Below are 24,409 nucleotides of genomic sequence, written 5' to 3' on the forward strand. Positions count from 1 at the left end.
GTAAGGCAGCCTCCAGCTCTAGAATCATAGCTACCGTTATTAGGCCAACCCATGAATGGTGGCATAAGCACCAGTCTTGGCTTCTTGGCCATCCAGAAGAACGGAATACGGCCGCTCTCTTTTTAGGAAGAGAATGTTATGAATGTGGTCTAAGTCTTCTTGGAGCCAGTAAGGTTTTTTTTTTTTTTTTTTGCTCAAAGTGGGGTCAATGTTGTGAACCTTGACCAGGGTTGAATGTAATGTGATCTTTCATGTAAGGGGAGTTGACCTAGAGGCAGTGGCGGTTTTTGATAAGACAGCTGGTGAAAGAAAATAGGTTGTCAGGAAAGAAAGATACAGCGCATGAAATAATGCTTAGGCCCTAGTGAGATTTGAACTCACGACCCCTGGTTTACAAGACCAGTGCTCTAACCCCTGAGCTATAGAGCCACAGTGCTCTGTTGTGTAAATGTGTTAAAAAAAAAAAAAAAAAAAACGTTCTTGGCTGTGAAAGACTAGCAGGTAGGGGAACCGTGAAAAAACCATGCAAACGCTGTCAGAAGTGGGATTTGAACCCACGCCTCCAGGGGAGACTGCGACCTGAACGCAGCGCCTTAGACCGCTCGGCCATCCTGACACGGAGGTGCATTGTGCCACCGGAAAGTAGGGTGGTTGAGAGAGCTGAATTGTGGTCTTCTACGAAGCCTTCAATCAAGACATGTGAATGGCACCTAGCCCTTGAGGGCAGAAGTAAGGCAGCCTCCAGCTCTAGAATCATAGCTACCGTTATTAGGCCAACCCATGAATGGTGGCATAAGCACCAGTCTTGGCTTCTTGGCCATCCAGAAGAACGGAATACGGCCGCTCTCTTTTTAGGAAGAGAATGTTATGAATGTGGTCTAAGTCTTCTTGGAGCCAGTAAGGTTTTTTTTTTTTTTTTTTGCTCAAAGTGGGGTCAATGTTGTGAACCTTGACCAGGGTTGAATGTAATGTGATCTTTCATGTAAGGGGAGTTGACCTAGAGGCAGTGGCGGTTTTTGATAAGACAGCTGGTGAAAGAAAATAGGTTGTCAGGAAAGAAAGATACAGCGCATGAAATAATGCTTAGGCCCTAGTGAGATTTGAACTCACGACCCCTGGTTTACAAGACCAGTGCTCTAACCCCTGAGCTATAGAGCCACAGTGCTCTGTTGTGTAAATGTGTTAAAAAAAAAAAAAAAAAAACGTTCTTGGCTGTGAAAGACTAGCAGGTAGGGGAACCGTGAAAAAACCATGCAAACGCTGTCAGAAGTGGGATTTGAACCCACGCCTCCAGGGGAGACTGCGACCTGAACGCAGCGCCTTAGACCGCTCGGCCATCCTGACACGGAGGTGCATTGTGCCACCGGAAAGTAGGGTGGTTGAGAGAGCTGAATTGTGGTCTTCTACGAAGCCTTCAATCAAGACATGTGAATGGCACCTAGCCCTTGAGGGCAGAAGTAAGGCAGCCTCCAGCTCTAGAATCATAGCTACCGTTATTAGGCCAACCCATGAATGGTGGCATAAGCACCAGTCTTGGCTTCTTGGCCATCCAGAAGAACGGAATACGGCCGCTCTCTTTTTAGGAAGAGAATGTTATGAATGTGGTCTAAGTCTTCTTGGAGCCAGTAAGGTTTTTTTTTTTTTTTTTTGCTCAAAGTGGGGTCAATGTTGTGAACCTTGACCAGGGTTGAATGTAATGTGATCTTTCATGTAAGGGGAGTTGACCTAGAGGCAGTGGCGGTTTTTGATAAGACAGCTGGTGAAAGAAAATAGGTTGTCAGGAAAGAAAGATACAGCGCATGAAATAATGCTTAGGCCCTAGTGAGATTTGAACTCACGACCCCTGGTTTACAAGACCAGTGCTCTAACCCCTGAGCTATAGAGCCACAGTGCTCTGTTGTGTAAATGTGTTAAAAAAAAAAAAAAAAAAAAAAAAACGTTCTTGGCTGTGAAAGACTAGCAGGTAGGGGAACCGTGAAAAAACCATGCAAACGCTGTCAGAAGTGGGATTTGAACCCACGCCTCCAGGGGAGACTGCGACCTGAACGCAGCGCCTTAGACCGCTCGGCCATCCTGACACGGAGGTGCATTGTGCCACCGGAAAGTAGGGTGGTTGAGAGAGCTGAATTGTGGTCTTCTACGAAGCCTTCAATCAAGACATGTGAATGGCACCTAGCCCTTGAGGGCAGAAGTAAGGCAGCCTCCAGCTCTAGAATCATAGCTACCGTTATTAGGCCAACCCATGAATGGTGGCATAAGCACCAGTCTTGGCTTCTTGGCCATCCAGAAGAACGGAATACGGCCGCTCTCTTTTTAGGAAGAGAATGTTATGAATGTGGTCTAAGTCTTCTTGGAGCCAGTAAGGTTTTTTTTTTTTTTTTTGCTCAAAGTGGGGTCAATGTTGTGAACCTTGACCAGGGTTGAATGTAATGTGATCTTTCATGTAAGGGGAGTTGACCTAGAGGCAGTGGCGGTTTTTGATAAGACAGCTGGTGAAAGAAAATAGGTTGTCAGGAAAGAAAGATACAGCGCATGAAATAATGCTTAGGCCCTAGTGAGATTTGAACTCACGACCCCTGGTTTACAAGACCAGTGCTCTAACCCCTGAGCTATAGAGCCACAGTGCTCTGTTGTGTAAATGTGTTAAAAAAAAAAAAAAAAAAAAAAAACGTTCTTGGCTGTGAAAGACTAGCAGGTAGGGGAACCGTGAAAAAACCATGCAAACGCTGTCAGAAGTGGGATTTGAACCCACGCCTCCAGGGGAGACTGCGACCTGAACGCAGCGCCTTAGACCGCTCGGCCATCCTGACACGGAGGTGCATTGTGCCACCGGAAAGTAGGGTGGTTGAGAGAGCTGAATTGTGGTCTTCTACGAAGCCTTCAATCAAGACATGTGAATGGCACCTAGCCCTTGAGGGCAGAAGTAAGGCAGCCTCCAGCTCTAGAATCATAGCTACCGTTATTAGGCCAACCCATGAATGGTGGCATAAGCACCAGTCTTGGCTTCTTGGCCATCCAGAAGAACGGAATACGGCCGCTCTCTTTTTAGGAAGAGAATGTTATGAATGTGGTCTAAGTCTTCTTGGAGCCAGTAAGGTTTTTTTTTTTTTTTTTGCTCAAAGTGGGGTCAATGTTGTGAACCTTGACCAGGGTTGAATGTAATGTGATCTTTCATGTAAGGGGAGTTGACCTAGAGGCAGTGGCGGTTTTTGATAAGACAGCTGGTGAAAGAAAATAGGTTGTCAGGAAAGAAAGATACAGCGCATGAAATAATGCTTAGGCCCTAGTGAGATTTGAACTCACGACCCCTGGTTTACAAGACCAGTGCTCTAACCCCTGAGCTATAGAGCCACAGTGCTCTGTTGTGTAAATGTGTTAAAAAAAAAAAAAAAAAAAACGTTCTTGGCTGTGAAAGACTAGCAGGTAGGGGAACCGTGAAAAAACCATGCAAACGCTGTCAGAAGTGGGATTTGAACCCACGCCTCCAGGGGAGACTGCGACCTGAACGCAGCGCCTTAGACCGCTCGGCCATCCTGACACGGAGGTGCATTGTGCCACCGGAAAGTAGGGTGGTTGAGAGAGCTGAATTGTGGTCTTCTACGAAGCCTTCAATCAAGACATGTGAATGGCACCTAGCCCTTGAGGGCAGAAGTAAGGCAGCCTCCAGCTCTAGAATCATAGCTACCGTTATTAGGCCAACCCATGAATGGTGGCATAAGCACCAGTCTTGGCTTCTTGGCCATCCAGAAGAACGGAATACGGCCGCTCTCTTTTTAGGAAGAGAATGTTATGAATGTGGTCTAAGTCTTCTTGGAGCCAGTAAGGTTTTTTTTTTTTTTTTTTGCTCAAAGTGGGGTCAATGTTGTGAACCTTGACCAGGGTTGAATGTAATGTGATCTTTCATGTAAGGGGAGTTGACCTAGAGGCAGTGGCGGTTTTTGATAAGACAGCTGGTGAAAGAAAATAGGTTGTCAGGAAAGAAAGATACAGCGCATGAAATAATGCTTAGGCCCTAGTGAGATTTGAACTCACGACCCCTGGTTTACAAGACCAGTGCTCTAACCCCTGAGCTATAGAGCCACAGTGCTCTGTTGTGTAAATGTGTTAAAAAAAAAAAAAAAAAAAACGTTCTTGGCTGTGAAAGACTAGCAGGTAGGGGAACCGTGAAAAAACCATGCAAACGCTGTCAGAAGTGGGATTTGAACCCACGCCTCCAGGGGAGACTGCGACCTGAACGCAGCGCCTTAGACCGCTCGGCCATCCTGACACGGAGGTGCATTGTGCCACCGGAAAGTAGGGTGGTTGAGAGAGCTGAATTGTGGTCTTCTACGAAGCCTTCAATCAAGACATGTGAATGGCACCTAGCCCTTGAGGGCAGAAGTAAGGCAGCCTCCAGCTCTAGAATCATAGCTACCGTTATTAGGCCAACCCATGAATGGTGGCATAAGCACCAGTCTTGGCTTCTTGGCCATCCAGAAGAACGGAATACGGCCGCTCTCTTTTTAGGAAGAGAATGTTATGAATGTGGTCTAAGTCTTCTTGGAGCCAGTAAGGTTTTTTTTTTTTTTTTTTGCTCAAAGTGGGGTCAATGTTGTGAACCTTGACCAGGGTTGAATGTAATGTGATCTTTCATGTAAGGGGAGTTGACCTAGAGGCAGTGGCGGTTTTTGATAAGACAGCTGGTGAAAGAAAATAGGTTGTCAGGAAAGAAAGATACAGCGCATGAAATAATGCTTAGGCCCTAGTGAGATTTGAACTCACGACCCCTGGTTTACAAGACCAGTGCTCTAACCCCTGAGCTATAGAGCCACAGTGCTCTGTTGTGTAAATGTGTTAAAAAAAAAAAAAAAAAAAAAAAAACGTTCTTGGCTGTGAAAGACTAGCAGGTAGGGGAACCGTGAAAAAACCATGCAAACGCTGTCAGAAGTGGGATTTGAACCCACGCCTCCAGGGGAGACTGCGACCTGAACGCAGCGCCTTAGACCGCTCGGCCATCCTGACACGGAGGTGCATTGTGCCACCGGAAAGTAGGGTGGTTGAGAGAGCTGAATTGTGGTCTTCTACGAAGCCTTCAATCAAGACATGTGAATGGCACCTAGCCCTTGAGGGCAGAAGTAAGGCAGCCTCCAGCTCTAGAATCATAGCTACCGTTATTAGGCCAACCCATGAATGGTGGCATAAGCACCAGTCTTGGCTTCTTGGCCATCCAGAAGAACGGAATACGGCCGCTCTCTTTTTAGGAAGAGAATGTTATGAATGTGGTCTAAGTCTTCTTGGAGCCAGTAAGGTTTTTTTTTTTTTTTTTTGCTCAAAGTGGGGTCAATGTTGTGAACCTTGACCAGGGTTGAATGTATTGTGATCTTTCATGTAAGGGGAGTTGACCTAGAGGCAGTGGCGGTTTTTGATAAGACAGCTGGTGAAAGAAAATAGGTTGTCAGGAAAGAAAGATACAGCGCATGAAATAATGCTTAGGCCCTAGTGAGATTTGAACTCACGACCCCTGGTTTACAAGACCAGTGCTCTAACCCCTGAGCTATAGAGCCACAGTGCTCTGTTGTGTAAATGTGTTAAAAAAAAAAAAAAAAAAAACGTTCTTGGCTGTGAAAGACTAGCAGGTAGGGGAACCGTGAAAAAACCATGCAAACGCTGTCAGAAGTGGGATTTGAACCCACGCCTCCAGGGGAGACTGCGACCTGAACGCAGCGCCTTAGACCACTCGGCCATCCTGACACGGAGGTGCATTGTGCCACCGGAAAGTAGGGTGGTTGAGAGAGCTGAATTGTGGTCTTCTACGAAGCCTTCAATCAAGACATGTGAATGGCACCTAGCCCTTGAGGGCAGAAGTAAGGCAGCCTCCAGCTCTAGAATCATAGCTACCGTTATTAGGCCAACCCATGAATGGTGGCATAAGCACCAGTCTTGGCTTCTTGGCCATCCAGAAGAACGGAATACGGCCGCTCTCTTTTTAGGAAGAGAATGTTATGAATGTGGTCTAAGTCTTCTTGGAGCCAGTAAGGTTTTTTTTTTTTTTTTTTGCTCAAAGTGGGGTCAATGTTGTGAACCTTGACCAGGGTTGAATGTAATGTGATCTTTCATGTAAGGGGAGTTGACCTAGAGGCAGTGGCGGTTTTTGATAAGACAGCTGGTGAAAGAAAATAGGTTGTCAGGAAAGAAAGATACAGCGCATGAAATAATGCTTAGGCCCTAGTGAGATTTGAACTCACGACCCCTGGTTTACAAGACCAGTGCTCTAACCCCTGAGCTATAGAGCCACAGTGCTCTGTTGTGTAAATGTGTTAAAAAAAAAAAAAAAAAAAACGTTCTTGGCTGTGAAAGACTAGCAGGTAGGGGAACCGTGAAAAAACCATGCAAACGCTGTCAGAAGTGGGATTTGAACCCACGCCTCCAGGGGAGACTGCGACCTGAACGCAGCGCCTTAGACCGCTCGGCCATCCTGACACGGAGGTGCATTGTGCCACCGGAAAGTAGGGTGGTTGAGAGAGCTGAATTGTGGTCTTCTACGAAGCCTTCAATCAAGACATGTGAATGGCACCTAGCCCTTGAGGGCAGAAGTAAGGCAGCCTCCAGCTCTAGAATCATAGCTACCGTTATTAGGCCAACCCATGAATGGTGGCATAAGCACCAGTCTTGGCTTCTTGGCCATCCAGAAGAACGGAATACGGCCGCTCTCTTTTTAGGAAGAGAATGTTATGAATGTGGTCTAAGTCTTCTTGGAGCCAGTAAGGTTTTTTTTTTTTTTTTTTGCTCAAAGTGGGGTCAATGTTGTGAACCTTGACCAGGGTTGAATGTAATGTGATCTTTCATGTAAGGGGAGTTGACCTAGAGGCAGTGGCGGTTTTTGATAAGACAGCTGGTGAAAGAAAATAGGTTGTCAGGAAAGAAAGATACAGCGCATGAAATAATGCTTAGGCCCTAGTGAGATTTGAACTCACGACCCCTGGTTTACAAGACCAGTGCTCTAACCCCTGAGCTATAGAGCCACAGTGCTCTGTTGTGTAAATGTGTTAAAAAAAAAAAAAAAAAAAAACGTTCTTGGCTGTGAAAGACTAGCAGGTAGGGGAACCGTGAAAAAACCATGCAAACGCTGTCAGAAGTGGGATTTGAACCCACGCCTCCAGGGGAGACTGCGACCTGAACGCAGCGCCTTAGACCGCTCGGCCATCCTGACACGGAGGTGCATTGTGCCACCGGAAAGTAGGGTGGTTGAGAGAGCTGAATTGTGGTCTTCTACGAAGCCTTCAATCAAGACATGTGAATGGCACCTAGCCCTTGAGGGCAGAAGTAAGGCAGCCTCCAGCTCTAGAATCATAGCTACCGTTATTAGGCCAACCCATGAATGGTGGCATAAGCACCAGTCTTGGCTTCTTGGCCATCCAGAAGAACGGAATACGGCCGCTCTCTTTTTAGGAAGAGAATGTTATGAATGTGGTCTAAGTCTTCTTGGAGCCAGTAAGGTTTTTTTTTTTTTTTTTTGCTCAAAGTGGGGTCAATGTTGTGAACCTTGACCAGGGTTGAATGTAATGTGATCTTTCATGTAAGGGGAGTTGACCTAGAGGCAGTGGCGGTTTTTGATAAGACAGCTGGTGAAAGAAAATAGGTTGTCAGGAAAGAAAGATACAGCGCATGAAATAATGCTTAGGCCCTAGTGAGATTTGAACTCACGACCCCTGGTTTACAAGACCAGTGCTCTAACCCCTGAGCTATAGAGCCACAGTGCTCTGTTGTGTAAATGTGTTAAAAAAAAAAAAAAAAAAAACGTTCTTGGCTGTGAAAGACTAGCAGGTAGGGGAACCGTGAAAAAACCATGCAAACGCTGTCAGAAGTGGGATTTGAACCCACGCCTCCAGGGGAGACTGCGACCTGAACGCAGCGCCTTAGACCGCTCGGCCATCCTGACACGGAGGTGCATTGTGCCACCGGAAAGTAGGGTGGTTGAGAGAGCTGAATTGTGGTCTTCTACGAAGCCTTCAATCAAGACATGTGAATGGCACCTAGCCCTTGAGGGCAGAAGTAAGGCAGCCTCCAGCTCTAGAATCATAGCTACCGTTATTAGGCCAACCCATGAATGGTGGCATAAGCACCAGTCTTGGCTTCTTGGCCATCCAGAAGAACGGAATACGGCCGCTCTCTTTTTAGGAAGAGAATGTTATGAATGTGGTCTAAGTCTTCTTGGAGCCAGTAAGGTTTTTTTTTTTTTTTTTTGCTCAAAGTGGGGTCAATGTTGTGAACCTTGACCAGGGTTGAATGTAATGTGATCTTTCATGTAAGGGGAGTTGACCTAGAGGCAGTGGCGGTTTTTGATAAGACAGCTGGTGAAAGAAAATAGGTTGTCAGGAAAGAAAGATACAGCGCATGAAATAATGCTTAGGCCCTAGTGAGATTTGAACTCACGACCCCTGGTTTACAAGACCAGTGCTCTAACCCCTGAGCTATAGAGCCACAGTGCTCTGTTGTGTAAATGTGTTAAAAAAAAAAAAAAAAAAAACGTTCTTGGCTGTGAAAGACTAGCAGGTAGGGGAACCGTGAAAAAACCATGCAAACGCTGTCAGAAGTGGGATTTGAACCCACGCCTCCAGGGGAGACTGCGACCTGAACGCAGCGCCTTAGACCGCTCGGCCATCCTGACACGGAGGTGCATTGTGCCACCGGAAAGTAGGGTGGTTGAGAGAGCTGAATTGTGGTCTTCTACGAAGCCTTCAATCAAGACATGTGAATGGCACCTAGCCCTTGAGGGCAGAAGTAAGGCAGCCTCCAGCTCTAGAATCATAGCTACCGTTATTAGGCCAACCCATGAATGGTGGCATAAGCACCAGTCTTGGCTTCTTGGCCATCCAGAAGAACGGAATACGGCCGCTCTCTTTTTAGGAAGAGAATGTTATGAATGTGGTCTAAGTCTTCTTGGAGCCAGTAAGGTTTTTTTTTTTTTTTTTTGCTCAAAGTGGGGTCAATGTTGTGAACCTTGACCAGGGTTGAATGTAATGTGATCTTTCATGTAAGGGGAGTTGACCTAGAGGCAGTGGCGGTTTTTGATAAGACAGCTGGTGAAAGAAAATAGGTTGTCAGGAAAGAAAGATACAGCGCATGAAATAATGCTTAGGCCCTAGTGAGATTTGAACTCACGACCCCTGGTTTACAAGACCAGTGCTCTAACCCCTGAGCTATAGAGCCACAGTGCTCTGTTGTGTAAATGTGTTAAAAAAAAAAAAAAAAAAACGTTCTTGGCTGTGAAAGACTAGCAGGTAGGGGAACCGTGAAAAAACCATGCAAACGCTGTCAGAAGTGGGATTTGAACCCACGCCTCCAGGGGAGACTGCGACCTGAACGCAGCGCCTTAGACCGCTCGGCCATCCTGACACGGAGGTGCATTGTGCCACCGGAAAGTAGGGTGGTTGAGAGAGCTGAATTGTGGTCTTCTACGAAGCCTTCAATCAAGACATGTGAATGGCACCTAGCCCTTGAGGGCAGAAGTAAGGCAGCCTCCAGCTCTAGAATCATAGCTACCGTTATTAGGCCAACCCATGAATGGTGGCATAAGCACCAGTCTTGGCTTCTTGGCCATCCAGAAGAACGGAATACGGCCGCTCTCTTTTTAGGAAGAGAATGTTATGAATGTGGTCTAAGTCTTCTTGGAGCCAGTAAGGTTTTTTTTTTTTTTTTTGCTCAAAGTGGGGTCAATGTTGTGAACCTTGACCAGGGTTGAATGTAATGTGATCTTTCATGTAAGGGGAGTTGACCTAGAGGCAGTGGCGGTTTTTGATAAGACAGCTGGTGAAAGAAAATAGGTTGTCAGGAAAGAAAGATACAGCGCATGAAATAATGCTTAGGCCCTAGTGAGATTTGAACTCACGACCCCTGGTTTACAAGACCAGTGCTCTAACCCCTGAGCTATAGAGCCACAGTGCTCTGTTGTGTAAATGTGTTAAAAAAAAAAAAAAAAAAAAAAAACGTTCTTGGCTGTGAAAGACTAGCAGGTAGGGGAACCGTGAAAAAACCATGCAAACGCTGTCAGAAGTGGGATTTGAACCCACGCCTCCAGGGGAGACTGCGACCTGAACGCAGCGCCTTAGACCGCTCGGCCATCCTGACACGGAGGTGCATTGTGCCACCGGAAAGTAGGGTGGTTGAGAGAGCTGAATTGTGGTCTTCTACGAAGCCTTCAATCAAGACATGTGAATGGCACCTAGCCCTTGAGGGCAGAAGTAAGGCAGCCTCCAGCTCTAGAATCATAGCTACCGTTATTAGGCCAACCCATGAATGGTGGCATAAGCACCAGTCTTGGCTTCTTGGCCATCCAGAAGAACGGAATACGGCCGCTCTCTTTTTAGGAAGAGAATGTAATGAATGTGGTCTAAGTCTTCTTGGAGCCAGTAAGGTTTTTTTTTTTTTTTTTGCTCAAAGTGGGGTCAATGTTGTGAACCTTGACCAGGGTTGAATGTAATGTGATCTTTCATGTAAGGGGAGTTGACCTAGAGGCAGTGGCGGTTTTTGATAAGACAGCTGGTGAAAGAAAATAGGTTGTCAGGAAAGAAAGATACAGCGCATGAAATAATGCTTAGGCCCTAGTGAGATTTGAACTCACGACCCCTGGTTTACAAGACCAGTGCTCTAACCCCTGAGCTATAGAGCCACAGTGCTCTGTTGTGTAAATGTGTTAAAAAAAAAAAAAAAAAAAAAAAACGTTCTTGGCTGTGAAAGACTAGCAGGTAGGGGAACCGTGAAAAAACCATGCAAACGCTGTCAGAAGTGGGATTTGAACCCATGCCTCCAGGGGAGACTGCGACCTGAACGCAGCGCCTTAGACCGCTCGGCCATCCTGACACGGAGGTGCATTGTGCCACCGGAAAGTAGGGTGGTTGAGAGAGCTGAATTGTGGTCTTCTACGAAGCCTTCAATCAAGACATGTGAATGGCACCTAGCCCTTGAGGGCAGAAGTAAGGCAGCCTCCAGCTCTAGAATCATAGCTACCGTTATTAGGCCAACCCATGAATGGTGGCATAAGCACCAGTCTTGGCTTCTTGGCCATCCAGAAGAACGGAATACGGCCGCTCTCTTTTTAGGAAGAGAATGTTATGAATGTGGTCTAAGTCTTCTTGGAGCCAGTAAGGTTTTTTTTTTTTTTTTTGCTCAAAGTGGGGTCAATGTTGTGAACCTTGACCAGGGTTGAATGTAATGTGATCTTTCATGTAAGGGGAGTTGACCTAGAGGCAGTGGCGGTTTTTGATAAGACAGCTGGTGAAAGAAAATAGGTTGTCAGGAAAGAAAGATACAGCGCATGAAATAATGCTTAGGCCCTAGTGAGATTTGAACTCACGACCCCTGGTTTACAAGACCAGTGCTCTAACCCCTGAGCTATAGAGCCACAGTGCTCTGTTGTGTAAATGTGTTAAAAAAAAAAAAAAAAAAAAAGTTCTTGGCTGTGAAAGACTAGCAGGTAGGGGAACCGTGAAAAAACCATGCAAACGCTGTCAGAAGTGGGATTTGAACCCACGCCTCCAGGGGAGACTGCGACCTGAACACAGCGCCTTAGACCGCTCGGCCATCCTGACACGGAGGTGCATTGTGCCACCGGAAAGTAGGGTGGTTGAGAGAGCTGAATTGTGGTCTTCTACGAAGCCTTCAATCAAGACATGTGAATGGCACCTAGCCCTTGAGGGCAGAAGTAAGGCAGCCTCCAGCTCTAGAATCATAGCTACCGTTATTAGGCCAACCCATGAATGGTGGCATAAGCACCAGTCTTGGCTTCTTGGCCATCCAGAAGAACGGAATACGGCCGCTCTCTTTTTAGGAAGAGAATGTTATGAATGTGGTCTAAGTCTTCTTGGAGCCAGTAAGGTTTTTTTTTTTTTTTTTTGCTCAAAGTGGGGTCAATGTTGTGAACCTTGACCAGGGTTGAATGTAATGTGATCTTTCATGTAAGGGGAGTTGACCTAGAGGCAGTGGCGGTTTTTGATAAGACAGCTGGTGAAAGAAAATAGGTTGTCAGGAAAGAAAGATACAGCGCATGAAATAATGCTTAGGCCCTAGTGAGATTTGAACTCACGACCCCTGGTTTACAAGACCAGTGCTCTAACCCCTGAGCTATAGAGCCACAGTGCTCTGTTGTGTAAATGTGTTAAAAAAAAAAAAAAAAAAAACGTTCTTGGCTGTGAAAGACTAGCAGGTAGGGGAACCGTGAAAAAACCATGCAAACGCTGTCAGAAGTGGGATTTGAACCCACGCCTCCAGGGGAGACTGCGACCTGAACGCAGCGCCTTAGACCGCTCGGCCATCCTGACACGGAGGTGCATTGTGCCACCGGAAAGTAGGGTGGTTGAGAGAGCTGAATTGTGGTCTTCTACGAAGCCTTCAATCAAGACATGTGAATGGCACCTAGCCCTTGAGGGCAGAAGTAAGGCAGCCTCCAGCTCTAGAATCATAGCTACCGTTATTAGGCCAACCCATGAATGGTGGCATAAGCACCAGTCTTGGCTTCTTGGCCATCCAGAAGAACGGAATACGGCCGCTCTCTTTTTAGGAAGAGAATGTTATGAATGTGGTCTAAGTCTTCTTGGAGCCAGTAAGGTTTTTTTTTTTTTTTTTTGCTCAAAGTGGGGTCAATGTTGTGAACCTTGACCAGGGTTGAATGTAATGTGATCTTTCATGTAAGGGGAGTTGACCTAGAGGCAGTGGCGGTTTTTGATAAGACAGCTGGTGAAAGAAAATAGGTTGTCAGGAAAGAAAGATACAGCGCATGAAATAATGCTTAGGCCCTAGTGAGATTTGAACTCACGACCCCTGGTTTACAAGACCAGTGCTCTAACCCCTGAGCTATAGAGCCACAGTGCTCTGTTGTGTAAATGTGTTAAAAAAAAAAAAAAAAAAAAAAAAACGTTCTTGGCTGTGAAAGACTAGCAGGTAGGGGAACCGTGAAAAAACCATGCAAACGCTGTCAGAAGTGGGATTTGAACCCACGCCTCCAGGGGAGACTGCGACCTGAACGCAGCGCCTTAGACCGCTCGGCCATCCTGACACGGAGGTGCATTGTGCCACCGGAAAGTAGGGTGGTTGAGAGAGCTGAATTGTGGTCTTCTACGAAGCCTTCAATCAAGACATGTGAATGGCACCTAGCCCTTGAGGGCAGAAGTAAGGCAGCCTCCAGCTCTAGAATCATAGCTACCGTTATTAGGCCAACCCATGAATGGTGGCATAAGCACCAGTCTTGGCTTCTTGGCCATCCAGAAGAACGGAATACGGCCGCTCTCTTTTTAGGAAGAGAATGTTATGAATGTGGTCTAAGTCTTCTTGGAGCCAGTAAGGTTTTTTTTTTTTTTTTTTGCTCAAAGTGGGGTCAATGTTGTGAACCTTGACCAGGGTTGAATGTATTGTGATCTTTCATGTAAGGGGAGTTGACCTAGAGGCAGTGGCGGTTTTTGATAAGACAGCTGGTGAAAGAAAATAGGTTGTCAGGAAAGAAAGATACAGCGCATGAAATAATGCTTAGGCCCTAGTGAGATTTGAACTCACGACCCCTGGTTTACAAGACCAGTGCTCTAACCCCTGAGCTATAGAGCCACAGTGCTCTGTTGTGTAAATGTGTTAAAAAAAAAAAAAAAAAAAACGTTCTTGGCTGTGAAAGACTAGCAGGTAGGGGAACCGTGAAAAAACCATGCAAACGCTGTCAGAAGTGGGATTTGAACCCACGCCTCCAGGGGAGACTGCGACCTGAACGCAGCGCCTTAGACCGCTCGGCCATCCTGACACGGAGGTGCATTGTGCCACCGGAAAGTAGGGTGGTTGAGAGAGCTGAATTGTGGTCTTCTACGAAGCCTTCAATCAAGACATGTGAATGGCACCTAGCCCTTGAGGGCAGAAGTAAGGCAGCCTCCAGCTCTAGAATCATAGCTACCGTTATTAGGCCAACCCATGAATGGTGGCATAAGCACCAGTCTTGGCTTCTTGGCCATCCAGAAGAACGGAATACGGCCGCTCTCTTTTTAGGAAGAGAATGTTATGAATGTGGTCTAAGTCTTCTTGGAGCCAGTAAGGTTTTTTTTTTTTTTTTTTGCTCAAAGTGGGGTCAATGTTGTGAACCTTGACCAGGGTTGAATGTAATGTGATCTTTCATGTAAGGGGAGTTGACCTAGAGGCAGTGGCGGTTTTTGATAAGACAGCTGGTGAAAGAAAATAGGTTGTCAGGAAAGAAAGATACAGCGCATGAAATAATGCTTAGGCCCTAGTGAGATTTGAACTCACGACCCCTGGTTTACAAGACCAGTGCTCTAACCCCTGAGCTATAGAGCCACAGTGCTCTGTTGTGTAAATGTGTTAAAAAAAAAAAAAAAAAAAACGTTCTTGGCTGTGAAAGACTAGCAGGTAGGGGAACCGTGAAAAAACCATGCAAACGCTGTCAGAAGTGGGATTTGAACCCACGCCTCCAGGGGAGACTGCGACCTGAACGCAGCGCCTTAGACCGCTCGGCCATCCTGACACGGAGGTGCATTGTGCCACCGGAAAGTAGGGTGGTTGAGAGAGCTGAATTGTGGTCTTCTACGAAGCCTTCAATCAAGACATGTGAATGGCACCTAGCCCTTGAGGGCAGAAGTAAGGCAGCCTCCAGCTCTAGAATCATAGCTACCGTTATTAGGCCAACCCATGAATGGTGGCATAAGCACCAGTCTTGGCTTCTTGGCCATCCAGAAGAACGGAATACGGCCGCTCTCTTTTTAGGAAGAGAATGTTATGAATGTGGTCTAAGTCTTCTTGGAGCCAGTAAGGTTTTTTTTTTTTTTTTTTGCTCAAAGTGGGGTCAATGTTGTGAACCTTGACCAGGGTTGAATGTAATGTGATCTTTCATGTAAGGGGAGTTGACCTAGAGGCAGTGGCGGTTTTTGATAAGACAGCTGGTGAAAGAAAATAGGTTGTCAGGAAAGAAAGATACAGCGCATGAAATAATGCTTAGGCCCTAGTGAGATTTGAACTCACGACCCCTGGTTTACAAGACCAGTGCTCTAACCCCTGAGCTATAGAGCCACAGTGCTCTGTTGTGTAAATGTGTTAAAAAAAAAAAAAAAAAAACGTTCTTGGCTGTGAAAGACTAGCAGGTAGGGGAACCGTGAAAAAACCATGCAAACGCTGTCAGAAGTGGGATTTGAACCCACGCCTCCAGGGGAGACTGCGACCTGAACGCAGCGCCTTAGACCGCTCGGCCATCCTGACACGGAGGTGCATTGTGCCACCGGAAAGTAGGGTGGTTGAGAGAGCTGAATTGTGGTCTTCTACGAAGCCTTCAATCAAGACATGTGAATGGCACCTAGCCCTTGAGGGCAGAAGTAAGGCAGCCTCCAGCTCTAGAATCATAGCTACCGTTATTAGGCCAACCCATGAATGGTGGCATAAGCACCAGTCTTGGCTTCTTGGCCATCCAGAAGAACGGAATACGGCCGCTCTCTTTTTAGGAAGAGAATGTTATGAATGTGGTCTAAGTCTTCTTGGAGCCAGTAAGGTTTTTTTTTTTTTTTTTTGCTCAAAGTGGGGTCAATGTTGTGAACCTTGACCAGGGTTGAATGTAATGTGATCTTTCATGTAAGGGGAGTTGACCTAGAGGCAGTGGCGGTTTTTGATAAGACAGCTGGTGAAAGAAAATAGGTTGTCAGGAAAGAAAGATACAGCGCATGAAATAATGCTTAGGCCCTAGTGAGATTTGAACTCACGACCCCTGGTTTACAAGACCAGTGCTCTAACCCCTGAGCTATAGAGCCACAGTGCTCTGTTGTGTAAATGTGTTAAAAAAAAAAAAAAAAAAAACGTTCTTGGCTGTGAAAGACTAGCAGGTAGGGGAACCGTGAAAAAACCATGCAAACGCTGTCAGAAGTGGGATTTGAACCCACGCCTCCAGGGGAGACTGCGACCTGAACGCAGCGCCTTAGACCGCTCGGCCATCCTGACACGGAGGTGCATTGTGCCACCGGAAAGTAGGGTGGTTGAGAGAGCTGAATTGTGGTCTTCTACGAAGCCTTCAATCAAGACAGAATGGCACCTAGCCCTTGAGGGCAGAAGTAAGGCAGCCTCCAGCTCTAGAATCATAGCTACCGTTATTAGGCCAACCCATGAATGGTGGCATAAGCACCAGTCTTGGCTTCTTGGCCATCCAGAAGAACGGAATACGGCCGCTCTCTTTTTAGGAAGAGAATGTTATGAATGTGGTCTAAGTCTTCTTGGAGCCAGTAAGGTTTTTTTTTTTTTTTTTTGCTCAAAGTGGGGTCAATGTTGTGAACCTTGACCAGGGTTGAATGTAATGTGATCTTTCATGTAAGGGGAGTTGACCTAGAGGCAGTGGCGGTTTTTGATAAGACAGCTGGTGAAAGAAAATAGGTTGTCAGGAAAGAAAGATACAGCGCATGAAATAATGCTTAGGCCCTAGTGAGATTTGAACTCACGACCCCTGGTTTACAAGACCAGTGCTCTAACCCCTGAGCTATAGAGCCACAGTGCTCTGTTGTGTAAATGTGTTAAAAAAAAAAAAAAAAAAAACGTTCTTGGCTGTGAAAGACTAGCAGGTAGGGGAACCGTGAAAAAACCATGCAAACGCTGTCAGAAGTGGGATTTGAACCCACGCCTCCAGGGGAGACTGCGACCTGAACGCAGCGCCTTAGACCGCTCGGCCATCCTGACACGGAGGTGCATTGTGCCACCGGAAAGTAGGGTGGTTGAGAGAGCTGAATTGTGGTCTTCTACGAAGCCTTCAATCAAGACATGTGAATGGCACCTAGCCCTTGAGGGCAGAAGTAAGGCAGCCTCCAGCTCTAGAATCATAGCTACCGTTATTAGGCCAACCCATGAATGGTGGCATAAGCACCAGTCTTGGCTTCTTGGCCATCCAGAAGAACGGAATACGGCCGCTCTCTTTTTAGGAAGAGAATGTTATGAATGTGGTCTAAGTCTTCTTGGAGCCAGTAAGGTTTTTTTTTTTTTTTTTTGCTCAAAGTGGGGTCAATGTTGTGAACCTTGACCAGGGTTGAATGTAATGTGATCTTTCATGTAAGGGGAGTTGACCTAGAGGCAGTGGCGGTTTTTGATAAGACAGCTGGTGAAAGAAAATAGGTTGTCAGGAAAGAAAGATACAGCGCATGAAATAATGCTTAGGCCCTAGTGAGATTTGAACTCACGACCCCTGGTTTACAAGACCAGTGCTCTAACCCCTGAGCTATAGAGCCACAGTGCTCTGTTGTGTAAATGTGTTAAAAAAAAAAAAAAAAAAACGTTCTTGGCTGTGAAAGACTAGCAGGTAGGGGAACCGTGAAAAAACCATGCAAACGCTGTCAGAAGTGGGATTTGAACCCACGCCTCCAGGGGAGACTGCGACCTGAACGCAGCGCCTTAGACCGCTCGGCCATCCTGACACGGAGGTGCATTGTGCCACCGGAAAGTAGGGTGGTTGAGAGAGCTGAATTGTGGTCTTCTACGAAGCCTTCAATCAAGACATGTGAATGGCACCTAGCCCTTGAGGGCAGAAGTAAGGCAGCCTCCAGCTCTAGAATCATAGCTACCGTTATTAGGCCAACCCATGAATGGTGGCATAAGCACCAGTCTTGGCTTCTTGGCCATCCAGAAGAACGGAATACGGCCGCTCTCTTTTTAGGAAGAGAATGTTATGAATGTGGTCTAAGTCTTCTTGGAGCCAGTAAGGTTTTTTTTTTTTTTTTTGCTCAAAGTGGGGTCAATGTTGTGAACCTTGACCAGGGTTGAATGTAATGTGATCTTTCATGTAAGGGGAGTTGACCTAGAGGCAGTGGCGGTTTTTGATAAGACAGCTGGTGAAAGAAAATAGGTTGTCAGGAAAGAAAGATACAGCGCATGAAATAATGCTTAGGCCCTAGTGAGATTTGAACTCACGACCCCTGGTTTACAAGACCAGTGCTCTAACCCCTGAGCTATAGAGCCACAGTGCTCTGTTGTGTAAATGTGTTAAAAAAAAAAAAAAAAAAAAAAAACGTTCTTGGCTGTGAAAGACTAGCAGGTAGGGGAACCGTGAAAAAACCATGCAAACGCTGTCAGAAGTGGGATTTGAACCCACGCCTCCAGGGGAGACTGCGACCTGAACGCAGCGCCTTAGACCGCTCGGCCATCCTGACACGGAGGTGCATTGTGCCACCGGAAAGTAGGGTGGTTGAGAGAGCTGAATTGTGGTCTTCTACGAAGCCTTCAATCAAGACATGTGAATGGCACCTAGCCCTTGAGGGCAGAAGTAAGGCAGCCTCCAGCTCTAGAATCATAGCTACCGTTATTAGGCCAACCCATGAATGGTGGCATAAGCACCAGTCTTGGCTTCTTGGCCATCCAGAAGAACGGAATACGGCCGCTCTCTTTTTAGGAAGAGAATGTTATGAATGTGGTCTAAGTCTTCTTGGAGCCAGTAAGGTTTTTTTTTTTTTTTTTGCTCAAAGTGGGGTCAATGTTGTGAACCTTGACCAGGGTTGAATGTAATGTGATCTTTCATGTAAGGGGAGTTGACCTAGAGGCAGTGGCGGTTTTTGATAAGACAGCTGGTGAAAGAAAATAGGTTGTCAGGAAAGAAAGATACAGCGCATGAAATAATGCTTAGGCCCTAGTGAGATTTGAACTCACGACCCCTGGTTTACAAGACCAGTGCTCTAACCCCTGAGCTATAGAGCCACAGTGCTCTGTTGTGTAAATGTGTTAAAAAAAAAAAAAAAAAAAAAAAACGTTCTTGGCTGTGAAAGACTAGCAGGTAGGGGAACCGTGAAAAAACCATGCAAACGCTGTCAGAAGTGGGATTTGAACCCACGCCTCCAGGGGAGACTGCGACCTGAACGCAGCGCCTTAGACCGCTCGGCCATCCTGACACGGAGGTGCATTGTGCCACCGGAAAGTAGGGTGGTTGAGAGAGCTGAATTGTGGTCTTCTACGAAGCCTTCAATCAAGACATGTGAATGGCACCTAGCCCTTGAGGGCAGAAGTAAGGCAGCCTCCAGCTCTAGAATCATAGCTACCGTTATTAGGCCAACCCATGAATGGTGGCATAAGCACCAGTCTTGGCTTCTTGGCCATCCAGAAGAACGGAATACGGCCGCTCTCTTTTTAGGAAGAGAATGTTATGAATGTGGTCTAAGTCTTCTTGGAGCCAGTAAGGTTTTTTTTTTTTTTTTTGCTCAAAGTGGGGTCAATGTTGTGAACCTTGACCAGGGTTGAATGTAATGTGATCTTTCATGTAAGGGGAGTTGACCTAGAGGCAGTGGCGGTTTTTGATAAGACAGCTGGTGAAAGAAAATAGGTTGTCAGGAAAGAAAGATACAGCGCATGAAATAATGCTTAGGCCCTAGTGAGATTTGAACTCACGACCCCTGGTTTACAAGACCAGTGCTCTAACCCCTGAGCTATAGAGCCACAGTGCTCTGTTGTGTAAATGTGTTAAAAAAAAAAAAAAAAAAAACGTTCTTGGCTGTGAAAGACTAGCAGGTAGGGGAACCGTGAAAAAACCATGCAAACGCTGTCAGAAGTGGGATTTGAACCCACGCCTCCAGGGGAGACTGCGACCTGAACGCAGCGCCTTAGACCGCTCGGCCATCCTGACACGGAGGTGCATTGTGCCACCGGAAAGTAGGGTGGTTGAGAGAGCTGAATTGTGGTCTTCTACGAAGCCTTCAATCAAGACATGTGAATGGCACCTAGCCCTTGAGGGCAGAAGTAAGGCAGCCTCCAGCTCTAGAATCATAGCTACCGTTATTAGGCCAACCCATGAATGGTGGCATAAGCACCAGTCTTGGCTTCTTGGCCATCCAGAAGAACGGAATACGGCCGCTCTCTTTTTAGGAAGAGAATGTTATGAATGTGGTCTAAGTCTTCTTGGAGCCAGTAAGGTTTTTTTTTTTTTTTTTGCTCAAAGTGGGGTCAATGTTGTGAACCTTGACCAGGGTTGAATGTAATGTGATCTTTCATGTAAGGGGAGTTGACCTAGAGGCAGTGGCGGTTTTTGATAAGACAGCTGGTGAAAGAAAATAGGTTGTCAGGAAAGAAAGATACAGCGCATGAAATAATGCTTAGGCCCTAGTGAGATTTGAACTCACGACCCCTGGTTTACAAGACCAGTGCTCTAACCCCTGAGCTATAGAGCCACAGTGCTCTGTTGTGTAAATGTGTTAAAAAAAAAAAAAAAAAAAAAAAAACGTTCTTGGCTGTGAAAGACTAGCAGGTAGGGGAACCGTGAAAAAACCATGCAAACGCTGTCAGAAGTGGGATTTGAACCCACGCCTCCAGGGGAGACTGCGACCTGAACGCAGCGCCTTAGACCGCTCGGCCATCCTGACACGGAGGTGCATTGTGCCACCGGAAAGTAGGGTGGTTGAGAGAGCTGAATTGTGGTCTTCTACGAAGCCTTCAATCAAGACATGTGAATGGCACCTAGCCCTTGAGGGCAGAAGTAAGGCAGCCTCCAGCTCTAGAATCATAGCTACCGTTATTAGGCCAACCCATGAATGGTGGCATAAGCACCAGTCTTGGCTTCTTGGCCATCCAGAAGAACGGAATACGGCCGCTCTCTTTTTAGGAAGAGAATGTTATGAATGTGGTCTAAGTCTTCTTGGAGCCAGTAAGGTTTTTTTTTTTTTTTTTTGCTCAAAGTGGGGTCAATGTTGTGAACCTTGACCAGGGTTGAATGTAATGTGATCTTTCATGTAAGGGGAGTTGACCTAGAGGCAGTGGCGGTTTTTGATAAGACAGCTGGTGAAAGAAAATAGGTTGTCAGGAAAGAAAGATACAGCGCATGAAATAATGCTTAGGCCCTAGTGAGATTTGAACTCACGACCCCTGGTTTACAAGACCAGTGCTCTAACCCCTGAGCTATAGAGCCACAGTGCTCTGTTGTGTAAATGTGTTAAAAAAAAAAAAAAAAAAAAAAAACGTTCTTGGCTGTGAAAGACTAGCAGGTAGGGGAACCGTGAAAAAACCATGCAAACGCTGTCAGAAGTGGGATTTGAACCCACGCCTCCAGGGGAGACTGCGACCTGAACGCAGCGCCTTAGACCGCTCGGCCATCCTGACACGGAGGTGCATTGTGCCACCGGAAAGTAGGGTGGTTGAGAGAGCTGAATTGTGGTCTTCTACGAAGCCTTCAATCAAGACATGTGAATGGCACCTAGCCCTTGAGGGCAGAAGTAAGGCAGCCTCCAGCTCTAGAATCATAGCTACCGTTATTAGGCCAACCCATGAATGGTGGCATAAGCACCAGTCTTGGCTTCTTGGCCATCCAGAAGAACGGAATACGGCCGCTCTCTTTTTAGGAAGAGAATGTTATGAATGTGGTCTAAGTCTTCTTGGAGTCAGTAAGGTTTTTTTTTTTTTTTTTTGCTCAAAGTGGGGTCAATGTTGTGAACCTTGACCAGGGTTGAATGTAATGTGATCTTTCATGTAAGGGGAGTTGACCTAGAGGCAGTGGCGGTTTTTGATAAGACAGCTGGTGAAAGAAAATAGGTTGTCAGGAAAGAAAGATACAGCGCATGAAATAATGCTTAGGCCCTAGTGAGATTTGAACTCACGACCCCTGGTTTACAAGACCAGTGCTCTAACCCCTGAGCTATAGAGCCACAGTGCTCTGTTGTGTAAATGTGTTAAAAAAAAAAAAAAAAAAAACGTTCTTGGCTGTGAAAGACTAGCAGGTAGGGGAACCGTGAAAAAACCATGCAAACGCTGTCAGAAGTGGGATTTGAACCCACGCCTCCAGGGGAGACTGCGACCTGAACGCAGCGCCTTAGACCGCTCGGCCATCCTGACACGGAGGTGCATTGTGCCACCGGAAAGTAGGGTGGTTGAGAGAGCTGAATTGTGGTCTTCTACGAAGCCTTCAATCAAGACATGTGAATGGCACCTAGCCCTTGAGGGCAGAAGTAAGGCAGCCTCCAGCTCTAGAATCATAGCTACCGTTATTAGGCCAACCCATGAATGGTGGCATAAGCACCAGTCTTGGCTTCTTGGCCATCCAGAAGAACGGAATACGGCCGCTCTCTTTTTAGGAAGAGAATGTTATGAATGTGGTCTAAGTCTTCTTGGAGCCAGTAAGGTTTTTTTTTTTTTTTTTTGCTCAAAGTGGGGTCAATGTTGTGAACCTTGACCAGGGTTGAATGTAATGTGATCTTTCATGTAAGGGGAGTTGACCTAGAGGCAGTGGCGGTTTTTGATAAGACAGCTGGTGAAAGAAAATAGGTTGTCAGGAAAGAAAGATACAGCGCATGAAATAATGCTTAGGCCCTAGTGAGATTTGAACTCACGACCCCTGGTTTACAAGACCAGTGCTCTAACCCCTGAGCTATAGAGCCACAGTGCTCTGTTGTGTAAATGTGTTAAAAAAAAAAAAAAAAAAAACGTTCTTGGCTGTGAAAGACTAGCAGGTAGGGGAACCGTGAAAAAACCATGCAAACGCTGTCAGAAGTGGGATTTGAACCCACGCCTCCAGGGGAGACTGCGACCTGAACGCAGCGCCTTAGACCGCTCGGCCATCCTGACACGGAGGTGCATTGTGCCACCGGAAAGTAGGGTGGTTGAGAGAGCTGAATTGTGGTCTTCTACGAAGCCTTCAATCAAGACATGTGAATGGCACCTAGCCCTTGAGGGCAGAAGTAAGGCAGCCTCCAGCTCTAGAATCATAGCTACCGTTATTAGGCCAACCCATGAATGGTGGCATAAGCACCAGTCTTGGCTTCTTGGCCATCCAGAAGAACGGAATACGGCCGCTCTCTTTTTAGGAAGAGAATGTTATGAATGTGGTCTAAGTCTTCTTGGAGCCAGTAAGGTTTTTTTTTTTTTTTTTTGCTCAAAGTGGGGTCAATGTTGTGAACCTTGACCAGGGTTGAATGTAATGTGATCTTTCATGTAAGGGGAGTTGACCTAGAGGCAGTGGCGGTTTTTGATAAGACAGCTGGTGAAAGAAAATAGGTTGTCAGGAAAGAAAGATACAGCGCATGAAATAATGCTTAGGCCCTAGTGAGATTTGAACTCACGACCCCTGGTTTACAAGACCAGTGCTCTAACCCCTGAGCTATAGAGCCACAGTGCTCTGTTGTGTAAATGTGTTAAAAAAAAAAAAAAAAAAAACGTTCTTGGCTGTGAAAGACTAGCAGGTAGGGGAACCGTGAAAAAACCATGCAAACGCTGTCAGAAGTGGGATTTGAACCCACGCCTCCAGGGGAGACTGCGACCTGAACGCAGCGCCTTAGACCGCTCGGCCATCCTGACACGGAGGTGCATTGTGCCACCGGAAAGTAGGGTGGTTGAGAGAGCTGAATTGTGGTCTTCTACGAAGCCTTCAATCAAGACATGTGAATGGCACCTAGCCCTTGAGGGCAGAAGTAAGGCAGCCTCCAGCTCTAGAATCATAGCTACCGTTATTAGGCCAACCCATGAATGGTGGCATAAGCACCAGTCTTGGCTTCTTGGCCATCCAGAAGAACGGAATACGGCCGCTCTCTTTTTAGGAAGAGAATGTTATGAATGTGGTCTAAGTCTTCTTGGAGCCAGTAAGGTTTTTTTTTTTTTTTTTTGCTCAAAGTGGGGTCAATGTTGTGAACCTTGACCAGGGTTGAATGTATTGTGATCTTTCATGTAAGGGGAGTTGACCTAGAGGCAGTGGCGGTTTTTGATAAGACAGCTGGTGAAAGAAAATAGGTTGTCAGGAAAGAAAGATACAGCGCATGAAATAATGCTTAGGCCCTAGTGAGATTTGAACTCACGACCCCTGGTTTACAAGACCAGTGCTCTAACCCCTGAGCTATAGAGCCACAGTGCTCTGTTGTGTAAATGTGTTAAAAAAAAAAAAAAAAAAAAAACGTTCTTGGCTGTGAAAGACTAGCAGGTAGGGGAACCGTGAAAAAACCATGCAAACGCTGTCAGAAGTGGGATTTGAACCCACGCCTCCAGGGGAGACTGCGACCTGAACGCAGCGCCTTAGACCGCTCGGCCATCCTGACACGGAGGTGCATTGTGCCACCGGAAAGTAGGGTGGTTGAGAGAGCTGAATTGTGGTCTTCTACGAAGCCTTCAATCAAGACATGTGAATGGCACCTAGCCCTTGAGGGCAGAAGTAAGGCAGCCTCCAGCTCTAGAATCATAGCTACCGTTATTAGGCCAACCCATGAATGGTGGCATAAGCACCAGTCTTGGCTTCTTGGCCATCCAGAAGAACGGAATACGGCCGCTCTCTTTTTAGGAAGAGAATGTTATGAATGTGGTCTAAGTCTTCTTGGAGCCAGTAAGGTTTTTTTTTTTTTTTTTTGCTCAAAGTGGGGTCAATGTTGTGAACCTTGACCAGGGTTGAATGTAATGTGATCTTTCATGTAAGGGGAGTTGACCTAGAGGCAGTGGCGGTTTTTGATAAGACAGCTGGTGAAAGAAAATAGGTTGT

At 46.4% G+C, this 24,409-nt stretch overlaps 65 non-coding genes across 65 annotated transcripts; all 65 read right to left on the reverse strand.

Annotated features, from left to right (window-relative positions):
• Positions 1-356: 356 nt before the first annotated feature.
• TRNAT-UGU (transfer RNA threonine (anticodon UGU)) lies at positions 357-429 on the reverse strand. Its single transcript has one exon. It is a non-coding gene; the product is annotated as a tRNA-Thr (tRNA).
• Positions 430-533: 104 nt separating this feature from the next.
• On the reverse strand, positions 534-616 carry TRNAL-CAG (transfer RNA leucine (anticodon CAG)). Its single transcript has one exon. It is a non-coding gene; the product is annotated as a tRNA-Leu (tRNA).
• A 469-nt stretch (positions 617-1,085) lies between these two features.
• Positions 1,086-1,158, reverse strand: TRNAT-UGU (transfer RNA threonine (anticodon UGU)). The gene has a single exon. It is a non-coding gene; the product is annotated as a tRNA-Thr (tRNA).
• A 103-nt stretch (positions 1,159-1,261) lies between these two features.
• On the reverse strand, positions 1,262-1,344 carry TRNAL-CAG (transfer RNA leucine (anticodon CAG)). Its single transcript has one exon. It is a non-coding gene; the product is annotated as a tRNA-Leu (tRNA).
• A 469-nt stretch (positions 1,345-1,813) lies between these two features.
• Positions 1,814-1,886, reverse strand: TRNAT-UGU (transfer RNA threonine (anticodon UGU)). Its single transcript has one exon. It is a non-coding gene; the product is annotated as a tRNA-Thr (tRNA).
• A 109-nt stretch (positions 1,887-1,995) lies between these two features.
• On the reverse strand, positions 1,996-2,078 carry TRNAL-CAG (transfer RNA leucine (anticodon CAG)). The gene has a single exon. It is a non-coding gene; the product is annotated as a tRNA-Leu (tRNA).
• A 468-nt stretch (positions 2,079-2,546) lies between these two features.
• On the reverse strand, positions 2,547-2,619 carry TRNAT-UGU (transfer RNA threonine (anticodon UGU)). Its single transcript has one exon. It is a non-coding gene; the product is annotated as a tRNA-Thr (tRNA).
• A 108-nt stretch (positions 2,620-2,727) lies between these two features.
• Positions 2,728-2,810, reverse strand: TRNAL-CAG (transfer RNA leucine (anticodon CAG)). Its single transcript has one exon. It is a non-coding gene; the product is annotated as a tRNA-Leu (tRNA).
• Positions 2,811-3,278: 468 nt separating this feature from the next.
• TRNAT-UGU (transfer RNA threonine (anticodon UGU)) lies at positions 3,279-3,351 on the reverse strand. Its single transcript has one exon. It is a non-coding gene; the product is annotated as a tRNA-Thr (tRNA).
• A 104-nt stretch (positions 3,352-3,455) lies between these two features.
• Positions 3,456-3,538, reverse strand: TRNAL-CAG (transfer RNA leucine (anticodon CAG)). The gene has a single exon. It is a non-coding gene; the product is annotated as a tRNA-Leu (tRNA).
• A 469-nt stretch (positions 3,539-4,007) lies between these two features.
• TRNAT-UGU (transfer RNA threonine (anticodon UGU)) lies at positions 4,008-4,080 on the reverse strand. The gene has a single exon. It is a non-coding gene; the product is annotated as a tRNA-Thr (tRNA).
• Positions 4,081-4,184: 104 nt separating this feature from the next.
• On the reverse strand, positions 4,185-4,267 carry TRNAL-CAG (transfer RNA leucine (anticodon CAG)). Its single transcript has one exon. It is a non-coding gene; the product is annotated as a tRNA-Leu (tRNA).
• A 469-nt stretch (positions 4,268-4,736) lies between these two features.
• TRNAT-UGU (transfer RNA threonine (anticodon UGU)) lies at positions 4,737-4,809 on the reverse strand. The gene has a single exon. It is a non-coding gene; the product is annotated as a tRNA-Thr (tRNA).
• A 109-nt stretch (positions 4,810-4,918) lies between these two features.
• TRNAL-CAG (transfer RNA leucine (anticodon CAG)) lies at positions 4,919-5,001 on the reverse strand. Its single transcript has one exon. It is a non-coding gene; the product is annotated as a tRNA-Leu (tRNA).
• Positions 5,002-5,470: 469 nt separating this feature from the next.
• TRNAT-UGU (transfer RNA threonine (anticodon UGU)) lies at positions 5,471-5,543 on the reverse strand. Its single transcript has one exon. It is a non-coding gene; the product is annotated as a tRNA-Thr (tRNA).
• Positions 5,544-5,647: 104 nt separating this feature from the next.
• Positions 5,648-5,730, reverse strand: TRNAL-CAG (transfer RNA leucine (anticodon CAG)). The gene has a single exon. It is a non-coding gene; the product is annotated as a tRNA-Leu (tRNA).
• Positions 5,731-6,199: 469 nt separating this feature from the next.
• On the reverse strand, positions 6,200-6,272 carry TRNAT-UGU (transfer RNA threonine (anticodon UGU)). The gene has a single exon. It is a non-coding gene; the product is annotated as a tRNA-Thr (tRNA).
• Positions 6,273-6,376: 104 nt separating this feature from the next.
• Positions 6,377-6,459, reverse strand: TRNAL-CAG (transfer RNA leucine (anticodon CAG)). The gene has a single exon. It is a non-coding gene; the product is annotated as a tRNA-Leu (tRNA).
• A 469-nt stretch (positions 6,460-6,928) lies between these two features.
• On the reverse strand, positions 6,929-7,001 carry TRNAT-UGU (transfer RNA threonine (anticodon UGU)). Its single transcript has one exon. It is a non-coding gene; the product is annotated as a tRNA-Thr (tRNA).
• Positions 7,002-7,106: 105 nt separating this feature from the next.
• Positions 7,107-7,189, reverse strand: TRNAL-CAG (transfer RNA leucine (anticodon CAG)). Its single transcript has one exon. It is a non-coding gene; the product is annotated as a tRNA-Leu (tRNA).
• Positions 7,190-7,658: 469 nt separating this feature from the next.
• On the reverse strand, positions 7,659-7,731 carry TRNAT-UGU (transfer RNA threonine (anticodon UGU)). Its single transcript has one exon. It is a non-coding gene; the product is annotated as a tRNA-Thr (tRNA).
• A 104-nt stretch (positions 7,732-7,835) lies between these two features.
• Positions 7,836-7,918, reverse strand: TRNAL-CAG (transfer RNA leucine (anticodon CAG)). Its single transcript has one exon. It is a non-coding gene; the product is annotated as a tRNA-Leu (tRNA).
• A 469-nt stretch (positions 7,919-8,387) lies between these two features.
• On the reverse strand, positions 8,388-8,460 carry TRNAT-UGU (transfer RNA threonine (anticodon UGU)). Its single transcript has one exon. It is a non-coding gene; the product is annotated as a tRNA-Thr (tRNA).
• Positions 8,461-8,564: 104 nt separating this feature from the next.
• TRNAL-CAG (transfer RNA leucine (anticodon CAG)) lies at positions 8,565-8,647 on the reverse strand. The gene has a single exon. It is a non-coding gene; the product is annotated as a tRNA-Leu (tRNA).
• Positions 8,648-9,116: 469 nt separating this feature from the next.
• TRNAT-UGU (transfer RNA threonine (anticodon UGU)) lies at positions 9,117-9,189 on the reverse strand. The gene has a single exon. It is a non-coding gene; the product is annotated as a tRNA-Thr (tRNA).
• A 103-nt stretch (positions 9,190-9,292) lies between these two features.
• TRNAL-CAG (transfer RNA leucine (anticodon CAG)) lies at positions 9,293-9,375 on the reverse strand. Its single transcript has one exon. It is a non-coding gene; the product is annotated as a tRNA-Leu (tRNA).
• Positions 9,376-9,843: 468 nt separating this feature from the next.
• Positions 9,844-9,916, reverse strand: TRNAT-UGU (transfer RNA threonine (anticodon UGU)). The gene has a single exon. It is a non-coding gene; the product is annotated as a tRNA-Thr (tRNA).
• Positions 9,917-10,024: 108 nt separating this feature from the next.
• TRNAL-CAG (transfer RNA leucine (anticodon CAG)) lies at positions 10,025-10,107 on the reverse strand. The gene has a single exon. It is a non-coding gene; the product is annotated as a tRNA-Leu (tRNA).
• A 468-nt stretch (positions 10,108-10,575) lies between these two features.
• On the reverse strand, positions 10,576-10,648 carry TRNAT-UGU (transfer RNA threonine (anticodon UGU)). The gene has a single exon. It is a non-coding gene; the product is annotated as a tRNA-Thr (tRNA).
• Positions 10,649-11,307: 659 nt separating this feature from the next.
• Positions 11,308-11,380, reverse strand: TRNAT-UGU (transfer RNA threonine (anticodon UGU)). Its single transcript has one exon. It is a non-coding gene; the product is annotated as a tRNA-Thr (tRNA).
• A 104-nt stretch (positions 11,381-11,484) lies between these two features.
• TRNAL-CAG (transfer RNA leucine (anticodon CAG)) lies at positions 11,485-11,567 on the reverse strand. The gene has a single exon. It is a non-coding gene; the product is annotated as a tRNA-Leu (tRNA).
• A 469-nt stretch (positions 11,568-12,036) lies between these two features.
• Positions 12,037-12,109, reverse strand: TRNAT-UGU (transfer RNA threonine (anticodon UGU)). Its single transcript has one exon. It is a non-coding gene; the product is annotated as a tRNA-Thr (tRNA).
• Positions 12,110-12,213: 104 nt separating this feature from the next.
• Positions 12,214-12,296, reverse strand: TRNAL-CAG (transfer RNA leucine (anticodon CAG)). Its single transcript has one exon. It is a non-coding gene; the product is annotated as a tRNA-Leu (tRNA).
• Positions 12,297-12,765: 469 nt separating this feature from the next.
• Positions 12,766-12,838, reverse strand: TRNAT-UGU (transfer RNA threonine (anticodon UGU)). The gene has a single exon. It is a non-coding gene; the product is annotated as a tRNA-Thr (tRNA).
• A 109-nt stretch (positions 12,839-12,947) lies between these two features.
• TRNAL-CAG (transfer RNA leucine (anticodon CAG)) lies at positions 12,948-13,030 on the reverse strand. The gene has a single exon. It is a non-coding gene; the product is annotated as a tRNA-Leu (tRNA).
• Positions 13,031-13,499: 469 nt separating this feature from the next.
• On the reverse strand, positions 13,500-13,572 carry TRNAT-UGU (transfer RNA threonine (anticodon UGU)). The gene has a single exon. It is a non-coding gene; the product is annotated as a tRNA-Thr (tRNA).
• A 104-nt stretch (positions 13,573-13,676) lies between these two features.
• Positions 13,677-13,759, reverse strand: TRNAL-CAG (transfer RNA leucine (anticodon CAG)). The gene has a single exon. It is a non-coding gene; the product is annotated as a tRNA-Leu (tRNA).
• Positions 13,760-14,228: 469 nt separating this feature from the next.
• On the reverse strand, positions 14,229-14,301 carry TRNAT-UGU (transfer RNA threonine (anticodon UGU)). The gene has a single exon. It is a non-coding gene; the product is annotated as a tRNA-Thr (tRNA).
• Positions 14,302-14,405: 104 nt separating this feature from the next.
• On the reverse strand, positions 14,406-14,488 carry TRNAL-CAG (transfer RNA leucine (anticodon CAG)). The gene has a single exon. It is a non-coding gene; the product is annotated as a tRNA-Leu (tRNA).
• A 469-nt stretch (positions 14,489-14,957) lies between these two features.
• TRNAT-UGU (transfer RNA threonine (anticodon UGU)) lies at positions 14,958-15,030 on the reverse strand. Its single transcript has one exon. It is a non-coding gene; the product is annotated as a tRNA-Thr (tRNA).
• Positions 15,031-15,133: 103 nt separating this feature from the next.
• TRNAL-CAG (transfer RNA leucine (anticodon CAG)) lies at positions 15,134-15,216 on the reverse strand. The gene has a single exon. It is a non-coding gene; the product is annotated as a tRNA-Leu (tRNA).
• Positions 15,217-15,685: 469 nt separating this feature from the next.
• Positions 15,686-15,758, reverse strand: TRNAT-UGU (transfer RNA threonine (anticodon UGU)). Its single transcript has one exon. It is a non-coding gene; the product is annotated as a tRNA-Thr (tRNA).
• Positions 15,759-15,862: 104 nt separating this feature from the next.
• On the reverse strand, positions 15,863-15,945 carry TRNAL-CAG (transfer RNA leucine (anticodon CAG)). The gene has a single exon. It is a non-coding gene; the product is annotated as a tRNA-Leu (tRNA).
• Positions 15,946-16,411: 466 nt separating this feature from the next.
• Positions 16,412-16,484, reverse strand: TRNAT-UGU (transfer RNA threonine (anticodon UGU)). Its single transcript has one exon. It is a non-coding gene; the product is annotated as a tRNA-Thr (tRNA).
• A 104-nt stretch (positions 16,485-16,588) lies between these two features.
• On the reverse strand, positions 16,589-16,671 carry TRNAL-CAG (transfer RNA leucine (anticodon CAG)). The gene has a single exon. It is a non-coding gene; the product is annotated as a tRNA-Leu (tRNA).
• A 469-nt stretch (positions 16,672-17,140) lies between these two features.
• On the reverse strand, positions 17,141-17,213 carry TRNAT-UGU (transfer RNA threonine (anticodon UGU)). The gene has a single exon. It is a non-coding gene; the product is annotated as a tRNA-Thr (tRNA).
• A 103-nt stretch (positions 17,214-17,316) lies between these two features.
• On the reverse strand, positions 17,317-17,399 carry TRNAL-CAG (transfer RNA leucine (anticodon CAG)). The gene has a single exon. It is a non-coding gene; the product is annotated as a tRNA-Leu (tRNA).
• Positions 17,400-17,867: 468 nt separating this feature from the next.
• On the reverse strand, positions 17,868-17,940 carry TRNAT-UGU (transfer RNA threonine (anticodon UGU)). Its single transcript has one exon. It is a non-coding gene; the product is annotated as a tRNA-Thr (tRNA).
• A 108-nt stretch (positions 17,941-18,048) lies between these two features.
• On the reverse strand, positions 18,049-18,131 carry TRNAL-CAG (transfer RNA leucine (anticodon CAG)). Its single transcript has one exon. It is a non-coding gene; the product is annotated as a tRNA-Leu (tRNA).
• Positions 18,132-18,599: 468 nt separating this feature from the next.
• TRNAT-UGU (transfer RNA threonine (anticodon UGU)) lies at positions 18,600-18,672 on the reverse strand. Its single transcript has one exon. It is a non-coding gene; the product is annotated as a tRNA-Thr (tRNA).
• A 108-nt stretch (positions 18,673-18,780) lies between these two features.
• Positions 18,781-18,863, reverse strand: TRNAL-CAG (transfer RNA leucine (anticodon CAG)). The gene has a single exon. It is a non-coding gene; the product is annotated as a tRNA-Leu (tRNA).
• Positions 18,864-19,331: 468 nt separating this feature from the next.
• TRNAT-UGU (transfer RNA threonine (anticodon UGU)) lies at positions 19,332-19,404 on the reverse strand. The gene has a single exon. It is a non-coding gene; the product is annotated as a tRNA-Thr (tRNA).
• Positions 19,405-19,508: 104 nt separating this feature from the next.
• TRNAL-CAG (transfer RNA leucine (anticodon CAG)) lies at positions 19,509-19,591 on the reverse strand. Its single transcript has one exon. It is a non-coding gene; the product is annotated as a tRNA-Leu (tRNA).
• Positions 19,592-20,059: 468 nt separating this feature from the next.
• Positions 20,060-20,132, reverse strand: TRNAT-UGU (transfer RNA threonine (anticodon UGU)). The gene has a single exon. It is a non-coding gene; the product is annotated as a tRNA-Thr (tRNA).
• Positions 20,133-20,241: 109 nt separating this feature from the next.
• Positions 20,242-20,324, reverse strand: TRNAL-CAG (transfer RNA leucine (anticodon CAG)). Its single transcript has one exon. It is a non-coding gene; the product is annotated as a tRNA-Leu (tRNA).
• Positions 20,325-20,793: 469 nt separating this feature from the next.
• On the reverse strand, positions 20,794-20,866 carry TRNAT-UGU (transfer RNA threonine (anticodon UGU)). The gene has a single exon. It is a non-coding gene; the product is annotated as a tRNA-Thr (tRNA).
• A 108-nt stretch (positions 20,867-20,974) lies between these two features.
• TRNAL-CAG (transfer RNA leucine (anticodon CAG)) lies at positions 20,975-21,057 on the reverse strand. The gene has a single exon. It is a non-coding gene; the product is annotated as a tRNA-Leu (tRNA).
• Positions 21,058-21,526: 469 nt separating this feature from the next.
• On the reverse strand, positions 21,527-21,599 carry TRNAT-UGU (transfer RNA threonine (anticodon UGU)). The gene has a single exon. It is a non-coding gene; the product is annotated as a tRNA-Thr (tRNA).
• Positions 21,600-21,703: 104 nt separating this feature from the next.
• Positions 21,704-21,786, reverse strand: TRNAL-CAG (transfer RNA leucine (anticodon CAG)). The gene has a single exon. It is a non-coding gene; the product is annotated as a tRNA-Leu (tRNA).
• A 469-nt stretch (positions 21,787-22,255) lies between these two features.
• TRNAT-UGU (transfer RNA threonine (anticodon UGU)) lies at positions 22,256-22,328 on the reverse strand. Its single transcript has one exon. It is a non-coding gene; the product is annotated as a tRNA-Thr (tRNA).
• A 104-nt stretch (positions 22,329-22,432) lies between these two features.
• On the reverse strand, positions 22,433-22,515 carry TRNAL-CAG (transfer RNA leucine (anticodon CAG)). The gene has a single exon. It is a non-coding gene; the product is annotated as a tRNA-Leu (tRNA).
• A 469-nt stretch (positions 22,516-22,984) lies between these two features.
• On the reverse strand, positions 22,985-23,057 carry TRNAT-UGU (transfer RNA threonine (anticodon UGU)). The gene has a single exon. It is a non-coding gene; the product is annotated as a tRNA-Thr (tRNA).
• Positions 23,058-23,161: 104 nt separating this feature from the next.
• TRNAL-CAG (transfer RNA leucine (anticodon CAG)) lies at positions 23,162-23,244 on the reverse strand. Its single transcript has one exon. It is a non-coding gene; the product is annotated as a tRNA-Leu (tRNA).
• Positions 23,245-23,713: 469 nt separating this feature from the next.
• Positions 23,714-23,786, reverse strand: TRNAT-UGU (transfer RNA threonine (anticodon UGU)). Its single transcript has one exon. It is a non-coding gene; the product is annotated as a tRNA-Thr (tRNA).
• A 106-nt stretch (positions 23,787-23,892) lies between these two features.
• Positions 23,893-23,975, reverse strand: TRNAL-CAG (transfer RNA leucine (anticodon CAG)). The gene has a single exon. It is a non-coding gene; the product is annotated as a tRNA-Leu (tRNA).
• Positions 23,976-24,409: the final 434 nt, after the last annotated feature.

The sequence above is a fragment of the Hyperolius riggenbachi genome, chromosome 1 (genome assembly GCF_040937935.1).
Source record: "Hyperolius riggenbachi isolate aHypRig1 chromosome 1, aHypRig1.pri, whole genome shotgun sequence".
Classification (NCBI taxonomy): Eukaryota; Metazoa; Chordata; class Amphibia; order Anura; family Hyperoliidae; genus Hyperolius; species Hyperolius riggenbachi.